Genomic DNA, 15,221 nt, shown 5'->3' with positions numbered 1-15,221 from the left:
ATCATAGTAAACCTGCTCAGCAGTCCAGCATCACCCAGCACTATGACTCTCAATTTTCCAGGGACCGCAGTAATCTCCAATAATCAGGATGGCCGTTGCTGAGCACCCTGCAGGCTTCACTACCCACTGTCTTGATCGGTTGTCAGGAGGTAATCTGGAGCCCCTCCCCTCTGCCAGGAGCCTGACTCTCCACAACGGATTTCGATGGCGTCATCACCCATGGGCCTGGTGAGAAGGTGTAAGCCCAACATTCTCCCTAACACAATATACAGACTGCATGCATGCATCGTTATCCCCCTTCTTTACCTATTTGAGGGCTTCTGTTGGGGAATACCTTTTACTATCCTATTTATTCTGCTAGTTGCCATTTCATGGTGATATCTTTGGGCCCCACCGTAAGCCAGCTGAAGACCAATGATGTGTTTATCTCCAGGATTTCTCCATTTAAAGGATTCAATCTACAGAATTTGTCACTGACTGTCTTCCTTTTTTTTTATTATTGATGATGTATCACTTCTTTTTAAGGGGGAACTCCTACTTGGTTTGCAAAAATTGTGCCTTATTGCTTTTTTTGCCTGAGGTGGCAGGTCTTAGAGGAAGCTGACTGACTAAAGGTCTCCTCTTCCTTCTCTTGCTCCTGGAATCATAGGGTTATTTAGGATTTGTTGGTCCTGAATTTCAGCCTATTGACACAGTTTTGTGACTTTGTTTGATGCTATATTTTGCAACCTGTGGAAAACCTGCACTAACCTCTTTATTTTTGTCTCCTGTTGACTTAACAATCTCTAGTAAAGTATTATCTTGTAAATCTATTCTTTTGAGAGTCTCTTGCCCTTGTGTTTGCAGTATTCCTATTATTTAACCAGGTGTGTCGTGGTCCGAGATTGTTTTTGCAGTTGAGGCGCAGAACAGAAAACCCAAAATCATCAACCGCTCCTTCGGGGGTGGCGCTACATGTTTATTGAGTTTGATGGATTCCCTAGCCCCTACAAAGGTTATATGCACTTCACTTGCTCTATTGTTTTTCTAGGCCAGGAAACCCATTACCCTCTCACAGGAAAAAACATGGCACTGTCCTTGTTGGCCTAGAGAGCACTGATAAATAAAGCCCTCTTCAAAGCTACATATGCCAACCGAGGGGTACCTGCCAAATTTAACAAGGTTTGCAGGGAGTGGATTAATTCCCTGTCTACAGTCTCTTTCACCAGACTATCTCGAGGTATGTGATAGCCCCTTAGACTGAGTATTTTTTCAAATTTTTTTCACAAAAACATGCTCAAATACAGTGCAAGATTGGTCCTAATATCTTGCTGGCAGGTTCTTGACATCAAAATGTGTGCTAACTAAACCCCTGTTATAAACGCATACTGTTAGACAGGTTAATTCAGTTGTTAGCAAGCTGGCTGGCAAGTTGTCCAAGAACATTGTTCTCTCCCCCTTATTCACTATGTGATGCCTGTTTATGTGTCCTTGCTTCATAAGCCAATTATAGACTTGGGCGGGTGGCAACTTTTATTGCATGTTTGAGTTTTTGGTACGTGGGTGCACTAGGACCCTGGTTGCCATTGTGCTACATGCTGGGGTCCAGTGCACTCCTTTGCCTTTAAGAGGGGTGGCTCCCTCAGGTTCACCTGCCCTTGATCTATCCATTAAATGCATGTGCCTCTACTATGGGGACTCACAAATTGTAGAGTTAGGACCACAGATTATCAGGGTGCCATGTCGTGGCTCTGTGGCTTACGTATGTATTTGCAAATGTGTGCTAACTGAACCCCTGTTATAAACGCATAGTGTTAGACAGGTTAATTCGGTTGTTAGCAAGCTGGCTGGCAAGTTGTCCAAGAACATTGTTCTCTCCCCCTTATTCACTATGTGATGCCTTTTTATGTGTCCTTGCTTCATAAGCCAGTTATAGACTTGGGCGGGTGGCCACTTTTATTGCATCTTGACATCACTCTTGTACAGGTGGATGGACGCTGGTTGTAAGGTAGGGTTTGCATAGTAATATAGTAAATATATTTTTCAACTTTTTTTTCCCCAGGTGTGTTTTTTATTTACAGCTATCATGTGCTTTTAGATGGAGAAGGGCCTTGGCCTGGTGTAACAATCTGACCTTGCAAGTACAGCACATCTGTACTCCCTTAGTATAGACAAGGACCAGTCCTTGACCTTCTGTGTTAGTTTTAGCTCAGAGACATAATAGTAAAAAAAAAAAAAAAGAATTCAAATATCCTCTTCCTCCAACAACAATTTTCTGGGTCGGTCAGGTGCACCACGTTATGTGATAATCACCAGATTACATGGTTGAAGTCACTTGGATTGGGTGATGATAATCTCATATGTGCCTTAAAACAAGTTCTGTCATTTTTTTATTTCACTAGAGAAAAAGAAAAGAAAATCTTTGCCGTAATCTCTATAAAGTAAAAATAACATGTTTCAGCAAAAGGATCTGCTTAATTAATAGGTTTTCAGTTTTACATTGATCAGCTGACGCTCACACAAAGCTTCCCCCCCCTCTGTACTCGGTTGGAGAATTAGGTAATTACTTTAGAGGTTTGAAACAACGGCTGAGGTTCATGTGCAACAACAATAATGGGAATGTATTCTATTAACAAATCACATTTGTCTGCAGGAAATTCTAAAAGGTAATGTAAGAACATTTCTCCACTTTGTTTGCAATCAGAACAAAAAAGTCTATATTAACTTTGGAATTGAGTTTTAAGAGAGGTAACCAGTATTAAAGCCCAGCTCTAGCCAAAGAGTTTGTAGTGTTCGCTTTGGATTGAATGGTAAAGTTTAAATGTTTTTTTCAAGTTCAATAGTAAGATTTCTTCTTCTTTAAAGCTAAAGATTGATCTGCATAAATTTTGCCTTCACCGGTTCTTCATCCCACCCCCCCACCCAATCAATATGCTTTTAAAATATTGCATAAAACCTTTCCATTTTCATTACATACCTTATTATAGACCCAATTAGGAAAGCAAGGCTGCTTTATGCAATGCAGGCAGATCTGGGATGGTAGGAGGGTCCGGCAGGGTGCTATAATTTTCTCAAAAGCCCTGTTCTAAGCAGTGGGTGGCTCTTGAAAGGAGGTAGGAACCTGGTTTAGGAGTTAAGAAATAATAATTTATAATAAAACTCCTAAACCAAGTGCCCAATCACAGATTTCAAGTTCTTCAGCAGTCTTTCCCAACCTTTGTAAGCTGGAAGAACCCTTGAAATAACTTGTTGGGTTCATGGAATCCCAGATAATATTTCTACTGTATATCTACAGCTAACCGTACATTAGTGTGAAGGTCACTAGGAAGAATGCTCCTCACATTTGTGGACATTGGGAGGAATTCCCCCTTGCAGATAGCTAAAAAGCACAATGGTGTCAGTGGTTACTCATCTAGGAGGCAGAAATAGCTCATTGCTTAAAGAACCTCTAGCAATCTCTAGAGGAACCCTAGGGTTCCACAGAAACCTGGTTGAGAAAGGATGCTCTACAGTATGGACTCTGCTCCATACTGTGAAACTGTAGTGACTTTAGATCCAGTGCCTCCTATCCAAGTCCTAACCTCTTGTGTCAGGGTGATACTTAAACACCATTGAGGACATAGTTAGCAATAATTTATGGCAGAAGGTCTACTCCTTCTGGCTTGTTAAACATGACAAAGGGTCCAGTCCTTCCCCATACTATGCAAAATGAAAAAATAAGTAATTTCAAACATATTCAGAACAGAGAAAAGCAATAAGGCAGATTGCCATTGGATTATTCAAAGACAATTATGAAACCAAAGTTGACTCAACTTACCTGGTCTCATCTTTAAAGGCTAAGGCTGAAAGCCAGAGGACATGTCTGCAGGAGCCCACATTACACCCACGATCCACTGATTTCCAGGCTTCTACAGGAAAAAACAATGAATGCACATTTTTTTCTGCAAAAATATGCGCATTTATTATTTTTTTGTAAAGATGAACTTAGCTTTACCTAAAATAACATTTTGAGCTGGCCTGACCCTTACAGGCCTAAAACATGTCAACATTTTCCTTGCAGTTTTATTTGATCGATCAATACAGATGGTTTTTTATGGATGATTAGCAGTGCAGAATCAAATATGATTGAGAACAAGTATGATCACATGTCCTGCACAGAGATTTCCAGACGCCCATCAGTCCCAGCATAGGTTCAAATTTCAATTATGGGCTGTATGCACAGCAGCTAGAGATAGACTTGGGTGAAATTTTACGTTTTCATTTGTACAAAAGTTTATCTCACTAGTGGTGTCAGTGTGACTAAAAGAAACTTCATCTTTGATATTTATTTAGTCTGGAAAGCAAGTGGCAGCTGATCTATCAGTTTGTATTTTTGTCTTTATTGGGATAATTGCAGGATTTATCTATATCAGTAAGGCAGCTGTTATTTGGATATTGCTTTTTTCCCTCATTTTGTGCTGCAAACTTTATAATACATATATAGACTTCAGGTATGTGTTTGGTAGAAATCAGCTAACATCAGATCAATACACAAGCACTTGAACAGGCAGTAAATAGAGACAAGGAAGGTTTTATCTTGGAATGCATAATCTATAAATATAAAATATAAATGATATATAATAAATATTGTACAGTGCCTGGACAATACATAAGCAGCTTGGTGATGCCACAATATAAGAGGAAGAGACAAAGCAGGTCTTATTTTGAAATAAACATTAGAGTATTATCTGGATACAATAGCCACAAATATTGTACAGTGGCTGGACAGTATATAAGCAGCTTGGCTAAGACGCAATTTAGATGTAAGAGATGAGGCAGGAAATAATCCTAGGGGCTTGTTCACACTTGACTAAATTTCTAACTCTTCAAAAATGCCCCTAAAAAGTTAGTATGGGCATTAGACAGGCATTAATGAACTTTAGTATGGGCATTTTACAAGCATTAAAAATGCTCCCTAAATGCCCTATGCGCATTTTTGAGGCATTTTATAAACGTTTTACAAGCGTTTATTTTGCACCACAAATGCCTATAATAAACTCTAATGGTATTAATGCGCCACAACTGCACTGCATACATCTGGAAAACAGCTGCCAGCACGTTTGTGGAGTGTCACCATAGACTTGAATGGGAGGCATTGAAAGGCTTCAAACTCCTCCAGACTCGACACAAGGCTTCAATTTTGAAGCGACGCAATGCTAACGCTTCATGTTTTGATAATGTGAACGGCACTGTGTGCTGTCCATAGTATCATTTTGCATAAGCATTAAAAACACCCCTCAAATGCCTACTTTCAATGCCAGTGTAAACTAGGCCTTACAGTTTGGGAGCATCAGAACAAGCCACAGTCCGCGGCACAACATAGCATCTACCTTTGCAACAAATGTCAGAAATTTGGCAGCTGCGACTGAGTTGCTGAAACACTGCGTGGAACCTTCACAGTGACAGAGCACTGAAATAAAATGTGAATCTATGGCACTTAAAGTTTGGCCTGTAGCAGTAGCAGCAGAAGTTTAGTAGTGATTGATAATCTAAGACTGGTTCATTTTAATGAAAGTGAGCTGGTCCACATTGTTGGGGAATTGGCATAGTCGTCTTTCCATAACAAAATCTCCTGCTGCTCTGAAGGCCTTTTTCGATAGGACACTGGCTTCAGGGTAAACCAGAAACTCCAGCACATACTGTGCAAGCTTCTGCCAGTGGTCCTCTAAATGATGGTCCATTGATGTGGTAGAAAGAACCCCAGCATCCCAGAGCTTGTCCTCATACTATAATCACACAGGTTGATGGCACACTGCTGCTGGTGCCACCTATGTAGCATGGTCAACCTTTGCATGAGAGTGTCACAGATGAGGCAGTTGCAGGGGCAGACTGACCATTTGGAAACTCGGCACTGCCCGAGGGTCTGGGGTCAGTAGGGGACCCCATGAGATGCCCCTGGTACCTTTTTCATAGGCCTAGTTTGGGCAAGGACACAGGGGCCCCATGATCCCCTATTGCCCGGGGGCCCCATGTGTTGTCAGTCTGCCCCTGGGCAGTTGCATTGCAGCCGATATTTCTAGTGCTGCATTTTTGCCAGGCAAGCCATGATCGGGTGGGACTGCCTAAAGTAACCACAAACCTGTCAGGCCTAATGAAGGACCTCCCAGAAGGCAAGGTACTTCAAGATGAACCACTGCACAACCAGGTGAAAGACTTTTGCCAGCAAAGGACCATGTGTGATTTTTCATAGACAAAGGGCAGCCAGTAAGATAGTGCCCATATCACAAGGGACCGTGCCTGGCTGAATATGGAGGGGGTCAGTCATGTCTCCACCTGGGCTTGAAGAACTGCCAGCAACTCTGACCAATTTTATATATGTGGCCTAGCTAGAAGAAGGTTGTGGCTCCCTGTAGACTGTTCAGTAAAGCATTATGAAGAATGGGGACAGGTAATTTCAGGATTTGGGAGGGATAATGGATGGAGGGGAGGTAAATATTGGATAACTGTAACAAAATTATTGTTATTCCTTAAAATCAGCAAAAAAAGATGTAAAAGAAGCTGGAAAAAGACTAGTTACCATCAACCATCTTTTTTTAATAAAGAACTTGTCAAAAACTGTCTTTGTGTTTTTGTTTACTTTTGACATTTTTAGGGTAAATGTGTAGGGGTACTATGTAAGGTGCTTTGGGGGGCATGTGGCCTGGTATGGTTTGGGAGGAGGGAGCTCGCTTGTCCCCCCCCCCCCCCCTCTTCCTGGTGTACCAGGCTGCATGCGTGGATAAGGATCTGGCATGGACTTTGGTTGATCCCACTCCATTGTTTTTTACATTTTGGCGTGGGGTTCTCCTCAAAATCCATAACAGAACTGAAAGGTATAATGCAACATCTGGTTTAAACATCCTCAGGTTGCAGTGGGGACACAGACAAGGAGGGAGGAACAGTGAGCAGCAGGATCAAAAAAGACCTTTGCAGTCTACAGAAAACAAATGCTCTAGTGGATGAGTGGGCATGAACACACTGTAATATAGCATGCATTGACAGTTTGTGAAGATTTGAGTTTAATGACACTTTAGGAAAAAGTTAAGAAATAATTTGACCTGTTTTACCTGTTTACCTAATTCATGTAAAGTGCTCCAAAGCTCCCCTGTCTCTGGGGGACACCTGGTCAATATTTAATTCATAATGTGTGACTGTTTTACATTTTATGATGTGGGCATGGCTTTTTGGGTGTACCATGTATGAACTTAATGTAGCTAGAACTGGCAGCCACTCTCTCACCCACCCTCTCTCTCTCTCTCTCTCCCCCCTTTCTCTCACCCCCCCTTTCTCTCACCCCCTTTCTCTCTCTGACCGCCCCCTTTCTCTAGCTCTCGCACCTCTACTCTCTCTCACGCCCCTCCCTCTCTAACTCATCCAGCTCTTTCTCACCCCCTCCCTCACCCCCCTCTCTCTCTCTTACCCCTTCTCTCTCACCCCCCTTTCTCTCTCTTACCACCTCTCTCACACCCCCTCCTCATCCACCATCTTTCTCTCATTCCCCCTCTCTCTCTCTTATCCCCATCTCTCTCACCCCCTCTCTTTCTCTCACCCCCCTTTCCCTCTCACCTCCTCCCTCTCTCTCACCCCCCTCTCTCATCCCCCCATCCTCCTTTCTCTCTCTAACTCCCGTTCTCTCGCTCAGAAAGAAGAAGTTAATGTTCTGCCACTGGTCACTACTGTGTTGGTGACCAGTGACATTTATTTAACCTGTTTGTGCTGCATTAGTGGCACCAATGTCAGTGTTAATTAACCCCTTCTTTGGTTATTTAATGCCACCAATGGCAAGGGATTAAAGTATTTCCAGTTTAAACCTAACTAGCCTTAAAAATGTCCCATCCCCCCTCCTAACGCCAATGCCGGCTAACCTATTTTCAGGCTGCTCCAGTCCAGTCACGATATCCCCTGTGTGAGCCAGTGGTGTATGCAGGGGAGAGGAGGGAGAGTCAACAACAGATGGGACATGGGAACTTATGGGTGATGCCCTCGCTCCAGGCTTTACTGCTCTCTACTCTCCCTGCAGCCACCATGACTAACACAAGGAGATCATGTGACCAGACTGGAGAGAGCTGAGAATAGGTAAGTCCACGGGTTAGGGGGTGCAAATTACTTCTCATGCCCTGGGCACTGACAACCCACATTACGTCAATGGTAGCTAACATTACCCTACAAAGCCTAAACTAAAGCTGAGCTCCACATCATTGTTATAATGCATGAATCTAAATCGTATTTACTTATTAGCCAATGATTGACCTGAAAAGTAACACAAGACAATGGAAGTGAACTAGTAAGAGTTTCAGAGGATACCAATGCCAGACCATTTAATGCACTTTTAATCAAACACATTTGGCAAACAAGAAGGGGACTCAATTTGTTCCTCTTTTATTACCACCAGTTTTGGAAATATTCTCCATTCATATATTTTTTTTTAAATTATTAAGTTGACCTTTTTCACATTATTTGCTATGTGGATCCCCTGCTAGGTGAATCTGTTTTGGAGATAAACTCCATTCATTCTAAAAAAAAAAGCCGTCCACCACTGGAACAAATAATAGATGGCCTTCCTGTAGGAAAGAATGGAAATTAAATGGAAGCCAAGCAGAGGACTTGTGAAGATCTTGTGAGAAGAATATGGACAGGTAAGAGTACATACAAAGGACAACTGTACCTAATGTTTAGTTATCCTTTAAATAATGATTAACTGGATAGATAAAGTATATACTGTATTTTACAAATAGCTAAATGGCCATTTTAAGGTTGTAAGGAAGAAAATATTTTGTGTTTTGACTGGGTTTTTTATTTTTTAATAATGGATTAAAAATATTGGTTCAGTTGACCTGTTTTCACAAAATGTGCTACTTGAGTCCCCAATCTGTAATAAAAAAAAGTTTGTATGCAATTAAATTCTTTGAAAAAAGTTTTAAATATATGTTTTATTGTTGTGTCATTTCAATGTTATATAAGAACTTTATAATTCCTTTCGGTAAAAAAATTCATTAACAAAATCAATTGTTTATATTGTTAGAAAAATTTTTAATTTGTTTCAAGTGTAACATCTATTCCCAGAGGTTAAGCACTATTTAGAAGAACTATTTCTTATGGGATTTTGTAAATTGGAAAACATACCTTGCTTGTTTTGCCTGGCTTTAACTTTTAGCAGCTCCCCAAGAGACATGTCGAATGAGAAATTAAACTCAAGGGTTGTTCTCTCATAGGGTCTTGTTATGAATACCACTGAGGTTTAGGTCAATTAGCATCACCATTAGCTGATTGTTAAAGTTTTATCTCACTTACCAGATACCTAACAAATAGTAAAAGGTGTAAAAATAATAAACTAACAAATGTTGTGACTGCTAATGATGTAAGCATGGCAAAAAAAATTGCTGAGATGGCTCTAGTATTTATATGCATAAAACACTGGTGTATATCTCTGATGCTGCCACTGCTGCTAGAATAATACTAGTCAGGGGTGGACTGACAACTCATGGGGCCCCCGGGCAATAGGGGATCATGGGGCCCCTGTGTCCTTGCCCAAACTCAAAAAAGCCTATGAAAAAGGTACCAGGGGCATCTCATGGGGCCCCCTACTGACCCTGGGCCCTCGGGAAGTGCCCGAGTTTCCAAATGGTCAGTCCGCCCCTGATACTAGTACCACTACTACTACTACTACTAATAATAATAGTCATAATAGTAGTAAAAAAAAGACAATATTTATAAATGTATCTTATACTGTGATTGGAGCTATAATGGACATACCTACTGTATATGATAATAAAGTATTTCCCAGTTTGAAAGAGAAAATAAATGCACAGATTACCAGCTAGTGGATAAAGAATAATTATAACATATGAAATAGCCAAAGCAAAGCTTGCTATTCTAAGGTTCAAAGGTTCATCCGTAGAAATGTGAAAATCAACTTGCTTGAATTCACTTTATGTCAAGGTCCTACCTTTTCCCTGAGGTTATGTTACTCCATCTGCTGGCGTCCATCTTGGATTCTGCTGTGCATGGTGGGAATCCTTTTATGCCTTCAGGTCTCTGTGGTCCATCCCCCAGAGGGGTGTGGCTGATGACACATAAGCCTGTGGCCCGCACATGCTCTTTGCACTTGTGTCTTGTGTCTTTGTGTTGCTATTACTCTGTTCTGACTCTCGTGACTCTCCTGGTATCTGATTCGGCTTGTGACTTGACTATTCTTTGTATTCTCCTTTGATCTGACCCTCTGTTGCTGAACCCGGCTCGTGACCTGTGATTCTCGTCTGCTGTCCTGTACTGTTTTGTCCTGTTGTTGTTGACCCGGCTTGTCTGACTACTCTTTTGTCTCTTCCACCAGCTACACGCCATTGGCGGCGGCCATTACCGCAGCTGAGGTGTCTCGAGGGCCGCGACCTGGTTCCTGGCTGCGTCAAATCCATCCCCACCATCAGGGGCCCTGGTGAAGGGCAGCCTGGGACTTAGACTCCGCGCCCTGAGGGACTTCGGTCTGTGGGTGGTGGTTGTCGTCAGCCAGTGCGTTACATTGTTAGGCCTGCCTGTCCGTTCCTCAGCTCCTGCCCTGACACTTTAGAAAACTGGAGGTAACACTCCAGGCTCCTCCGTCCTGATCCAATGACTTACCCTGTGGGTGCTGGCTGGGGAAAGCCCTTACCGGCTCAGTACACTAAATTGAGAAAAGGAAGATATCTCAAACACCACACACCAAAATGCCCAACAGTTGCTTGAGCTAAAGCAGTCTCAGCCTAGCTCCATCCAGGCCACAGATTCGACGCATTTCGCCCACTCATGGGGCTTAATCATGGAGCATGCATGGAGCATTTCCACTGTATATGGGCTCTATGGGCCACCACCAGAACATTATGAGAAGTTGAGGAAGTATGCATAGCATAGTTAGAATGAGCAGAGTCCAGGACCACATCCAATGAGTGCAAATGTGCCCAAGTAGAGGCACGGTGTGAATTTAAAGACTAATACTGACTGTATCTTATTCCTCACTCCAGTAGTACATCCGGTCATGCAAAGCCTCCTCTCTAAGGCGCTCTTCCCCACAGTTGCACTCCTGGCTTCTGCATGTACATTACAATGTCATTAGTTCTGCAATCTTTGTGATTACAGGAAGAGGAAATGAGAGGAGCGCTCTGGAGCCGGCAGAAGCAGGGGTAAGGTAAGTCTTCCACTCTTTCCATATCCACCTAGACTTAATGGGCATTTAAACTTTGCAGTGCAGGGAAGGGGTCCCATTGCAAGGGTAGATTTTTTCTAATTGCTGGAGTTGGACTTTAAATTCAATGGCATTTTACTTGTAGGTGACATTGGCTAGGCACTCTCTTGGTAATTTCAATTATTTTTGGGTCTTGCCAGCAAGGCTTACACTCAAATACTAGGACATAAAGCCCTGACTAAAGTGCCTTAGAAATTGCCAGGTTGCTGTAACGGTCATTTTAAATACTCTCAAACTATTAAAATCTGCTGAAATTTTAAATAACAATTGGAGGAGTAAAAACAATCCAGAATCATCAATAACTTGATTTCAAAACAGTTTAGAAAACCAACTTACAAATCCCAATGTCATTTTGCATATACCAGGTTCAATACTGGTTTAAGGTCTAAGGAGAATTATAGTCAATCTGTTATTTTCAAAATGGTGGTGTCAAAAGTGGAACACGGTGATAAGAATCAATGCCCGTGCTATGTAGAGGAGGACCTGAGGATAAATTCAAGTTACTTGGATAATGCATCTTTCTGATAACAAAAGAGCTTTATTAAAGTATCAAATGTAAATGTCCAAAAATGTTAGCGGACAGAGCAACTAAGAAAATAATATTCAAATTGAAGGGCAAAACCATGGTCCCACGCAGGGATCACAAGGATAACAATAACATATAGTTTATATGACTATGGTCTGTAATAGGACGATGGTATTGCAGGCCATGAAACTTGAAACCATTAATGTGCAACTCTTTGACAATCGTGCAATTTAGTCCGGAAAAAGCGTTTTTCAGGCTTACTGTGCAAAAAAAGGGTTACTTGGAGGATGTGTTGACAAACTATGTGCCCTTAGAGGGCACCTACCAGTGGAAGGCACTAACAAAAAAATGGTTCATGTAATTCATTCACAGATCTCTGTGAATGAATAACATGGTAAATTGTGACAGTGGGTATGGGAAGAATATCCCCAGCCCTCTGTCACAAGGGTGGGATCAGCATGAGGCTGCAGGAGTGCATGCATCCCTTGTGATAGAAATTAGTGACAGGTCCTGGAGAGATATGGGGTCAATAAGACCCCACATCTTTCCTCTACAATGTAAACCATTAGATAAAAAAAGAATTGATCTAGTGCTTTTGAAAACAAAATGGCCGGAACCGGAAGTGACATCGCTTCGGTCCTCCAAGGGCATAGAGATGAGTGGAGGCCATCCTTCCTTCACCCATCTCTATGCCCAGCGCCGGGATCATTTGATGGTTTCTCAGCTAAGGCTGAGAACTACTGAGCGGAGGGCGGGCGGCGTCGATGGCGGGGAGCAGCGGGGGTTTTTCGGCACCTGTATCGGTGCTTTTTTTAATTGTGGCCGACAGCCGAAGGGGGTGTTTTCAGCCACCGAAACTTTGGTGCATCCCTAGTTAGCTTTGAGGATACAGTGGCCATAAAGAGAGGCGGATTATCTCCAGAGGAGAGGATACAACTTACCGCCATTGGGAGGGGCGTTGCCTGTCTGACCTGTTTCTCATATGAGTCAATATACGAAGGTGAGGGTCCACCTATAAATTATGGTCACCGTGGTGATGCACATCATTTAAAGACTTACAGCACCGGGATAGTGGGCTTACTCACCAGTAAGAATATACTTCCCACCAATATTTCTGAGGAGACTTCTTTGGCACTATTATTTCTACCTTTACAGTGTTTCACATGTTTTTTTGGATGTGTATGATATGCTATAGTGAACAGTTCAACACTCCAGACTGGTTTTGTATTGTAACGTCATTTTATAAAGCGCTGCGCAAACTGTTGGCGCTTTATAAATCCTGTATTATAATAATAATATCAAATAAAATAAGAAAACAAAAGAAATGAAAACCTGAAAATACCCGTAAAACAAAACCACTTTTTTTAAATGGAAAAAAAAACAACAAAAGGGCCTTATCAACATAAAATAATAATAATAATTATTATTATACAGGATTTATATAGCGCCAACAGTTTGCTCAGCGCTTTACAATATAACGGGAGACAATACAGCAACATTACAGTTCAATACAAGAGGGTTAGGAGGGCCCTGATCCTTGGAGCTTACAATCTAAGAGAATAAACCCTCAAAAATAAATGAAAAGCCCAAAATATCCCTCCCCCCAAACAAAAGCCCTTTTTAAAAGAATCCTTCTTCACATATAACTCATGGTAATGGCAAACCTGGGTTTTAACCCGGAGCATTAATAACATGTTATAGGTGTCAAAAGTTTAATAGGTAATGCAAAACAAAGAAGAATTTTTGATTTGTTTATTTTATTTGAACCATTATGTTACAGGCTCTCAATAAAGAGTATTTCCGGATAATTGACGTCTGTAAGTCATTTCTTGCACCTGCTCAGATACATAATTAGTTCAAACTTTAATTATTCATTTGGGACATACAACCCCGAGGAGAAAAGCTATTCTTGTTTAAAGGCAGATATATAAGAAAAATATCGTAAGCCCATTGATCTTTGAGGCACGTCATATTCCCACTGAGTGCTGCTTAACCTTTTTTCCAGTATGTTACCATTTCCATTAAATGAATATGTTTTTAGTATGAGGTATTTGGAATTGTTTATAATTTAATATGTGATGTTACATGCTATCTTTTCTTTAACGCGTTTATTGGCCAGAGAGTTGAGAACCTGCTATTACAATGACTTAAAGACCAAGTTCACTTTTAAAGAAAAACATAATAAATGCATATATTTTTGCAGGGGGGGGGGGAATGTGAATTTATTATTTATTCCCCCAGGAATTTGCAAAGCATGATCACTGGAGATGGTGATAAGACCAGTCACCCTGCAGAGGGGGAGACAGCAGAAGTGACCGGTCTTTATTATAGGAAGCTCCAGCACAGAGGCAACGTTGGATGGAGGACTAAACAGATCTGGAAGAAATACACAAAAATTCAAGAATACATGTCTGGTATTTAGACAATGTTTTGTTTTTTTATCCTGGAGTTCAGATTCAAGCTATTTTATAGCAAATACTGAAAATGAAAAGCCTCACAATGTCTCCTTCCTGGGATGGATACCTAGACTGGCACTGGAGTGCATATGGCTCTGGGCGCTAGACTCTCTCCCTATTTGGTCTTTGTACATGGCAATAGAGAAGAGGAATTAATGGTTTTTGGCCTGGTTGTAGGCAGGGCCGTGGATAAGGGGGTACCACCAGTCCTCCTGTATGGGGCCCAGGCCAGCAGGGGGGGCCAGGCAGCTAAGTGTGTAGGATGTGGCCAGGGAGGTAGATCAGCACGGTGGTGGGGGCAATTACTGGAACCGATCCCCCGTATAGCTCTCTATGCAGCAGCTGAAAGTTGGCTTCTTCTCCTCTCCCTCCAGCTGGCTTTCAGCTGCTGCAGAAAGAGCCACACAGGGGGTCAGTTCCATTAATTGCCCCCCCCCCGGTTCACCCATCACCCTCCCTGTGCACAATACATTTCCCCCTGCTGCCCAGGCCCCACTGTGCGCCCCCACCCCTGCAGTGCTTCCAGCTTCCCTCCTCTCCTTCCCACCAGCAGTTGCAAGCACACAATAGGATCCTTCAGGATGGAGAGTGGGGGAAGGGTCTGGTAAATATGTCACATTTACTAGTCCCTTCCTTTCCTAAATGAACACAATGAGTGATCAATACCAGTCACTCATTGTGCTCATTCATAACTGAAGCATAGTAAACTGTGTTTTTTTGGGGGGGAGAGGGCCCTGTCAGGTTGGCTGTATGGGGCGCACGTGATTTCTAACAGAAGGCCTGGTTGTAGGTGTACCAAGAAGGGCAACAGGAGAAAAGTCCATAAATACTTCAGCTCCAGCAATGAACCCATACGTCACTGGACTTTTGGTGGTTATCCAGTTGCAGAGATCACCCTGGTATTGTTTTTTAGAGCCAACGGTCAGCTTTCTTCTAAAAATGATCCAAGCAGCTAATTAGCCACTGGATTGCTTTTATAAGTAGTGGGAGGTGACGTTCCCCACTTCCTGCCCCCTGTCCATGGCTT

This window comes from Staurois parvus, unplaced genomic scaffold, assembly GCF_062004578.1.
Source record: "Staurois parvus isolate SC_StPar_1 unplaced genomic scaffold, SC_StPar_1.0 ptg000184l, whole genome shotgun sequence".
In the NCBI taxonomy this organism is placed as follows: domain Eukaryota; kingdom Metazoa; phylum Chordata; class Amphibia; order Anura; family Ranidae; genus Staurois; species Staurois parvus.
Note: the sequence above shows the minus strand (reverse complement) of the source record.